The sequence below is a fragment of the Eschscholzia californica genome, unplaced genomic scaffold (assembly GCF_041429995.1).
Source record: "Eschscholzia californica isolate CP2 unplaced genomic scaffold, dmEscCali1.0.p SCAF_2, whole genome shotgun sequence".
NCBI classification, from domain to species: domain Eukaryota; kingdom Viridiplantae; phylum Streptophyta; class Magnoliopsida; order Ranunculales; family Papaveraceae; genus Eschscholzia; species Eschscholzia californica.
The window spans coordinates 55108309-55115755 of NW_028238309.1; positions in this window are offsets into that span (position 1 = coordinate 55108309).

Consider the following 7447-nt stretch of genomic DNA (forward strand, 5'->3'; position numbering starts at 1 on the left):
TGGGCTTCTAAGTCAATTTTCGTAAAATTCAGACTTATGACCCACTTTGTTTCTTCCTTTATGATTTCTAAAATCAAACTCGGAAAAACTCCGTTTTGAACTCTCAGATAGCCCGGGTCAATGTCGGAAAAACAACGTTTTGGGTTTGGAAGAGAAGGCAAAAAAAACTCCCTTTAGAGTCAAGGCCCAATGGGCCCAAGTCCATTCCGAATAGACTCAAGTCAAACTTAGTCAAACAGTCATTTGACTAGTCTTGGTCAAACTAGTCAAAGGTCCGGACTCATAGGGATTGGTCCTAGACCAAGTCGGATGGCCCGTGCTAGTCGCGTCCTAGACGTGCTCTAGCACGGCATGGCCCTAGGCCATTCTCGGTCGGAACGTGCTGGACGCGTCCCTAGACGTGTCCAGGTACGGCACTTAGCCGTCTCGGACTCCAAGTCAGAGACTGAAGGAGTTGAAGGAAATGTCCTTCGACCAAGGTGACAATGCGAACAATTTGTCGGATAGGATAATTGATGTGGAAGATCATCAAGTCCGATTGATTTAGGGATCGTAGAGTTGTAGCTAGAGACCAACTACGATCGTCGAATTACGAAGTAATTCGCGGTTAACTTCGATCGGATCCTACAACGGGTTACACATAAGAGTGACAAATTGATCTAGGATATGACTAGTGGGAGTGAGATATAATCATGGGAGTGTCCCATAAACATATCTCATAGGCCTAAAAAGGAATTAGGCAAAGATAGTACAAAAAGGCCAAAAACAGGGTTTTTGGGCCTAGGCCGATTCGGGCACTTTTAGGGCTCGGATTGGGCTGATTTTTGGAGGGACGTTTCCTTATGTTATGAACATTAAATCTGCCAATTTTGGCTGGGTTTGGACGTCATATCCTTAGGGAATTGAGAAAATACCAATAGTTGCTATTTTCGACTATTTCCCTAAATCTTATTCTAAAGGGTGTTTTGGGAAACCTAAAAGGAGGTGGATTCTTATTAGGGTTCTATATAAACACTCTTAGGGCAGAGAATAAGGTGTGGAATTTCTCTCTAAGCTTTCTTACTCTACCACATCAAGTAGAGAGGAGAAAGTGAGCTAATTCCCATTAACTATCTATCTAGTCAAAGAAGAAGGTGTTCTTCTTTCCAACCACCATTGGTGTGCTAGCTATACAACAAGGTGGGAGATCAAATTGATTGCTCGTGTCCCAAGTAGAGGAGCTACGTTTGAAGCTCTTGGTCTTCTTTAATCAATTCAATTAGTTCGAGGGAAAAGCGATTAAGGTAATCTACTATCTCCATTAGTTTAATTACTAGTTTTGCATGTGATCCTGGGAATACTAGTGTAGACATTAGATGTCTTATTTCCGCTATAAACACTAGTAGAAGGGTTTAAATCCCTACAGTGGTATCAGAGCCTCTTGCAATTAACTAGTTTTTGCTAAGAATCGAACTAGTTCACAATGGATATGATTGATAGTTTAATAAATTGAGTTTATAAAAGTTTTTTAAAAGTGTTTTAAAAATTATTTAAACTCACAATTTGATATTATTGAATGGGATTCAATGAATTTCAAATTGAGAATCAAATTGTTAAAAGTGTTTTAAAAACTCAATTTGATTGAATTTCAAACTAATCCATGCTTGATTAAGTTGATAGTTAGTTTTTAAAAGTTTTAAACATAAAATTTGATTAATTTTGAATTGGATTCAAAGATTTTTCAAATTGATTTCAAAATTGTTATTTGAAAAAGTTTTAAAAACCTAGATTTTGATCCAAAATTGGTTTGATTAAGAGTTGTTTTTAAGTTTTGGAAACTTTTGAAAAACAAAATTTTGGAATTTAGAAGTGTTCTAAAAGAAGTGTTTTGAGTTTTAGGAAACTCTCAAAACAAAATTTGGAAAATTTTAAAAGTTTCTACAAGTTTTGTAAAATTTTAGAAGTGTTCTAAAAGATTTCAAAATTTAGAAAGAGTTTTAAAATTGGAAGTTAGCAAATAAGATTTGCACAAAAAAAAAATAAATAAATAAATTTGGAAACTAGGGTTTTGGAAACCCTAGTGTCCGGCCAAGAAGCTTCCTGGCCGGACAGAAGCTGCTGGTCGCGTCCACTGGACGCGTCCAGAGCAGCTGCTGAGACACGTCCAGGAGACGCGTCCAGCAGCTGCAACCAGATTGCCACTGGTCGCGTCTAGGACGCTTCCAGAGCAGCTGGGACGCGTCTTGGAGACGCGTCCAGGTCGAGTCTAGGACTCGACCACCATCTGTAATGGAAGCATCTGGACGCGTCTTGGAGACGCGTCCAGAGCAGCTCGGACGCGTCTAGGACGCGACCAGAAGCTGCACTGGTAGCTTCATGGACGCGTCTGAGACGCGTCTAGGACGCGACCAGAAGCTGCACTGGTAGCTTCATGGACGCGTCTGAGACGCGTCCAGAGCTCTCGACCAGACGCGTCTTGGAGACGCGTCTGGGAGGTTCTGGGTGTCTCGGACTAGTCCGAGACACCTAGTGCTGGTCCGGTCCAGCACCAGACGCGTCTAGGACGCGTCCGGTGCATGGACTAGCGTCCTGGCTCCGGCCAGGACGAGACCAGGCCTTGATAGGCCTCGACCAGGACATGCCGGCCTATGGGCCGTGCTATGTCCGGACCTTGTCCGAGCCCTTTTGTGGGCTTGGGCCGGGACTTGTCTAGGACTTGACCCGGGCTTTTTCGAGGCTTTTCGGACCACGAAAAGGGACCATCATTCGAGTGGGAGTTTTTGCCAAAATTTCTTCCGATTCCAACCAAATAATTCCAAAATCAATCCGGGCCATCCAGAAGGCCAAAACGGATTTCTCTTTAAATTGATTTATGAAATCATTAAGAATCGAACCAATATTTTTTCCGAAATTGACCCGGGCTTTCTCGAGCCCAAAACGGAGTTTTTTTCTTAAAGATGATTTTAGAAATCATAAAAGATAAAACCGGAACGCACCATTAGTTGAATTCTTCGAATTTAGACTTAAGGTCCGTAATGTGACATGTGATGTCAACAAAAGTATCTCCCAAGATAATCATGCATATATAATTCTTAGCCTTGATATATTATATGATTGCATGTGATGTGAATGCGGGAAACTAGTATGGCCATAGATTTATATCTTTATTCTTGTTTTAAGCACGGATGGGTGCATGCTTTGTAATTAATTTTAATTTCAAGTTTATACGATCTGCGAATCGTTAGAGTCTTGTACTTAGAGTTTAGGGTCTACGAGTCCATTGAAGAAACTCGAGGATGAAATCCAAAGGCGAGTGGGAGAAATCAATGGAGGTTCAAAGATGGCGATCTAAGACGAACCGAAAGGCGAAACAAGAAGAAAACCAAAGGAGATTAGATCTTCTAGGTTAGGGGCCATACTAGGATCCATGTCTGCTTGATTTACTTTCTCGCGCGCATTTACTTACTTATTTACGCTTTATGTCGTGGACGTTAGTTAGGCTAAATAGTTCACTATAACAAACGCCAGACTAGCGTAAAAGTCCCCAAAACGTAATCTTGAGTAATCGCCTATCCAGATTAAGACACTCGTTGCGCCCTTGTTCGAGGAAGGTGGGTCGGCCTTCGCAGAGTACCTCCTCTACCTTGGGACAATGCGGGTAGGTCTATAGAAGAGGCCTACACGTCTAAATGGTTCTACTCAACGAGATCAGCAAGAGAGTCTTGGATACTCGAGGCAAAAGGATAGATTAGTCATTCATTAATGAAATCTATCAACCAAGAGTCATAAGGTATGATCAGTGAAGTAGTTCACTCACCCGGAACGACGGAGTCAAAGGGTAGGGCCTTCGTCCGCTTTACTCCGAAGAACTGGGGTATTGGAATCACTTATTCAATCGGGGACGATTTTTATTGAATAATGTGGGAAAACTAAGTTTTTCAAAAACGATAACGAGTTTTAAAACTTTGCCATTTCTTTATGTAGTTTTAAGATGACACAAACGATTTCAACATTGAATCACACCTAAGGGAGGTGCTGATCAACTTCCTAGAATGGAAGAATGAATCTGAGAATAGTTCTCAGATTCAAAAGGAAGGTCACTAGAATACCCAATCCCAATGTTGACTCATACAAGAGAAGGTCAAAAGTCATTTGCAAGCAATCGTATAACATTCTCCTTGGAAGAGTAATGAATGCTAGCATAACCATTAAGACAAACTAAGGAAGAAATTCCTACAGAAGTCATAAATGGAGAGGTACGAGACCTCCAAGGCAATCTGAAAGTCATCCTAACGGAAGACAACAGAATACATCTATCACCCAATTCAATATCGATTGAACAAAGATAGATAAAACCTTAGATGAGTCACTCAGGTTGTTACGAACAAACTGAGCAGAACATACGGGAATATCCAATCTAAGAAAGGTTCTTGAGATTTGGTACAAAAATCTAAGAAAGAGCTCTTAAGATTCAAAAGGGCAAAGGGTCAGTCAAGTGAGACAAACATTTGATCGAAGAAAAGGCAAACAGTTACCGAGTACATGATCAAGAGTATTTCTCATTACTGTGAATGTTTCCAAACAATGGCTAGACCATTCAAGAGGAAACTACCCTTAGCACCTGGAGGACATAAGGAATGGAATTACGAATTCCGATTCCAACATCCTTGTTAACAAAGTTAAAAACAAGTATCGTAAAATTTCTTCATCAGGTATTTTATACCGGATGTACGGCTCGGTAAAGCTCAAGGAAATCACATACTTGACTAAAAGGAGTAAAGATCCAAGAGGGAGCAGAAGCAGTAATGCTAAGGATGCTGAAAGGGATCAAAGTCTTCTTTTAGACACTGATCTAGCTTAGAACTTAATAGTGATTATTTTGTTCTTCTAGAAACGCCTGATGTTTTAAACCAGTGGTAAAATTAACTAAAGGTTAACATTGATAATGGCTAAAATCAAGAGATTCAAACTCATTAAACTTCAGCATTTCAATTAGGTCTTAAGGACTAAATTGACAAAGTCACCCTTTTTAAAAGGCATAGAGACTAGTAATCTATTAGGACTCATACAGTGTTATGCAGACCTATAAGTTTACTTGCAAAAGCTAACGAGAGCTACTCCAATATGTACTCTGACAACTTCATGAAGTATGGAAACGTACAAATCATAAAGTATAAGTCAAAATGTTTGAAAGGTTCAAACAAAGTACAAACCGAAGTAAATAATCATTTTTACAAGAGAGTTTAAGTCACCCTATTAGATTGGAGTGGTAAAAACTTGAGTCAAACATTTGATAACCATCAAAGGAGTTGAGAAATCGATTCCCAACTCGCTGCATGGAACACATCTGAGGGATGATGGATTCAGTGGGAGTAATCGAACATTGCTATGCATAATTCGATCAAAGATGGGTTTAAACCAGTCTTCCGAATATTTTGGGACATATTCTATAAACGATTGTTTTCACACTTACCAAAGTCCGTCTAACAGCTAAGCTTGTAAAAGCAGCTAAAGTCTGACGCAATTTCTTTAGAAGAAATTTGGGCTTTTTCCACAAGCAATCAAGAGAACAAAGTGTTTGTTGCTCATGATAGTATTCTCCTAATAATTAGCACACCTAGTAGTCTGGGAGAAAAACACTAATTATTACAAGAATAAGTGGGAGAAAAGTACAAGTCGATTTAATTCGATCATGAGAAAAATCATGGAGGGTCATGAAGAACAATCATGAAACTTGTACAAGACGATTAAATTCGACCAAGAGCAACAAACTGCGGCTCCTCGAAAAAGGAAAGGTTAAAGATATGATCTTATAAACCCACCGCACAAAAGCGAATGTCATTCGCCGGAGAACTCTCAAAACAAGTGAAAGTGTCTCTAAAGGAATATCTCAAAGTAGTTGAGATAACTCCAAGTTGTTGTTCAAAAGCCCTGAAAGGTCAAAATAAAATCTTAAAGACTCAGAAAATAAAGGTTATTTCTGAAAAGATAAAAGACCTGCGCAGAAACGGAAACTGACTCTAGTTTTTGGCCAGAAGCCAAAATCATCATGGAATCCATATCTCGTCAAGACATGAAGCTTGATAATTTAAGTCAACGGAAGACCTAAATTGGTTTTCCAAAGTAGAAAACTGAGAAGGATGGAAACATTCATGTTTCCCAAAACTAGACAAGAAGAATAAGATTCTTCCAATCAAGTTATGTCCATAGGCATGCTTCAGAAATCCATCAACGGATTAAAAGCACGCAAGAGTTAGAATCTTCGATTCAAAAGGCAATCAGAGAAATTTGATTCCTGGAGAATGAAGAAAAATCTTGAATCGCGAGTTTCAAGAAGGTAAGTGGGAGAAACAAACCTTCCGGGTCTGTATGCTGAGTACATACAAAAGATTGAGTACGACATAAGGTGTTGTATAACAGTAACGAACTGACTCAATAAAGGACCACACACAAAAGGATAAAATGCCATTTTGGGCATCTGAAGATCTATAAGCACAGATCAAAAGGATGATAGGATTAGAGAGACTCAGTACGCTGAGATGCTTAAGATCCGAAACAGAAAATCTAAGACTCGGAAAGTCTAAAAGAATTTCGACCCAAAAGCTCATGATAGAGGGCGTTGCAAAACTCGGAGTCTGAAAAGACACCGATGAGCAAACAAGCATGAGAGGGAGATTTATGTTCGAATACATAAAGTCAATCATATTGGATATGATTAGCATTTGAATATCCAAATTCGGATTTGAAAACCGAAACACTACATAGAAACATCCTAGAAGGCTAAAGGATGAAGTAGTACAAAAGTTGAACATATCATCGTAGCAAACTTCCAGACATGGAAGGAAAGTAGGCTAAAAGTGTTTTAAGCCGGGAACTGTTGCAAATACTACATAAAGAATTAAAAGCCTTAACTCTAGTAAAAGTTACTAGAAATTATCAAGGTTGAAGTAAACAATCTTCAAATTAATTGATAATTAGTAAAGTTTAAAACGGACTACATACGTAGTCAAACTAAACTGTCACCTAAGACATAGTATGAGACTCATACACAGTCTAAGGCATGAGGTAAATTTGGAATAAACCTCGACGAGTAAAACTGAGTGGGTAAAAGAGTTTTACGGAAGAGGCTCAGATTTACAACTCTCGTTATCGGAAATAATAGAGTTATTTCACAAGTCGTCTAAATTTGGTTTAGTATTTAAACGACAGTCCATCGATAATAAAACGTTCCGAATAGGTTTGTCAGATACGTGATCTGATGAATGAAACCCTATTAAGTGAACTTGGAATATTTATTATCAAAAACCCTGGTCCAGGTCATTGCATGGACAACAATGACTCACGAAGACTAGCACGGGAGTCGATGGGATAGCGCAGTTTCATGGGCTATAGGAATAGTATATTCTATTCGACTACGTGGGTGTGTAAAAGGTTTATACACTGGATAACCCTCAAATGAGAAGTACAT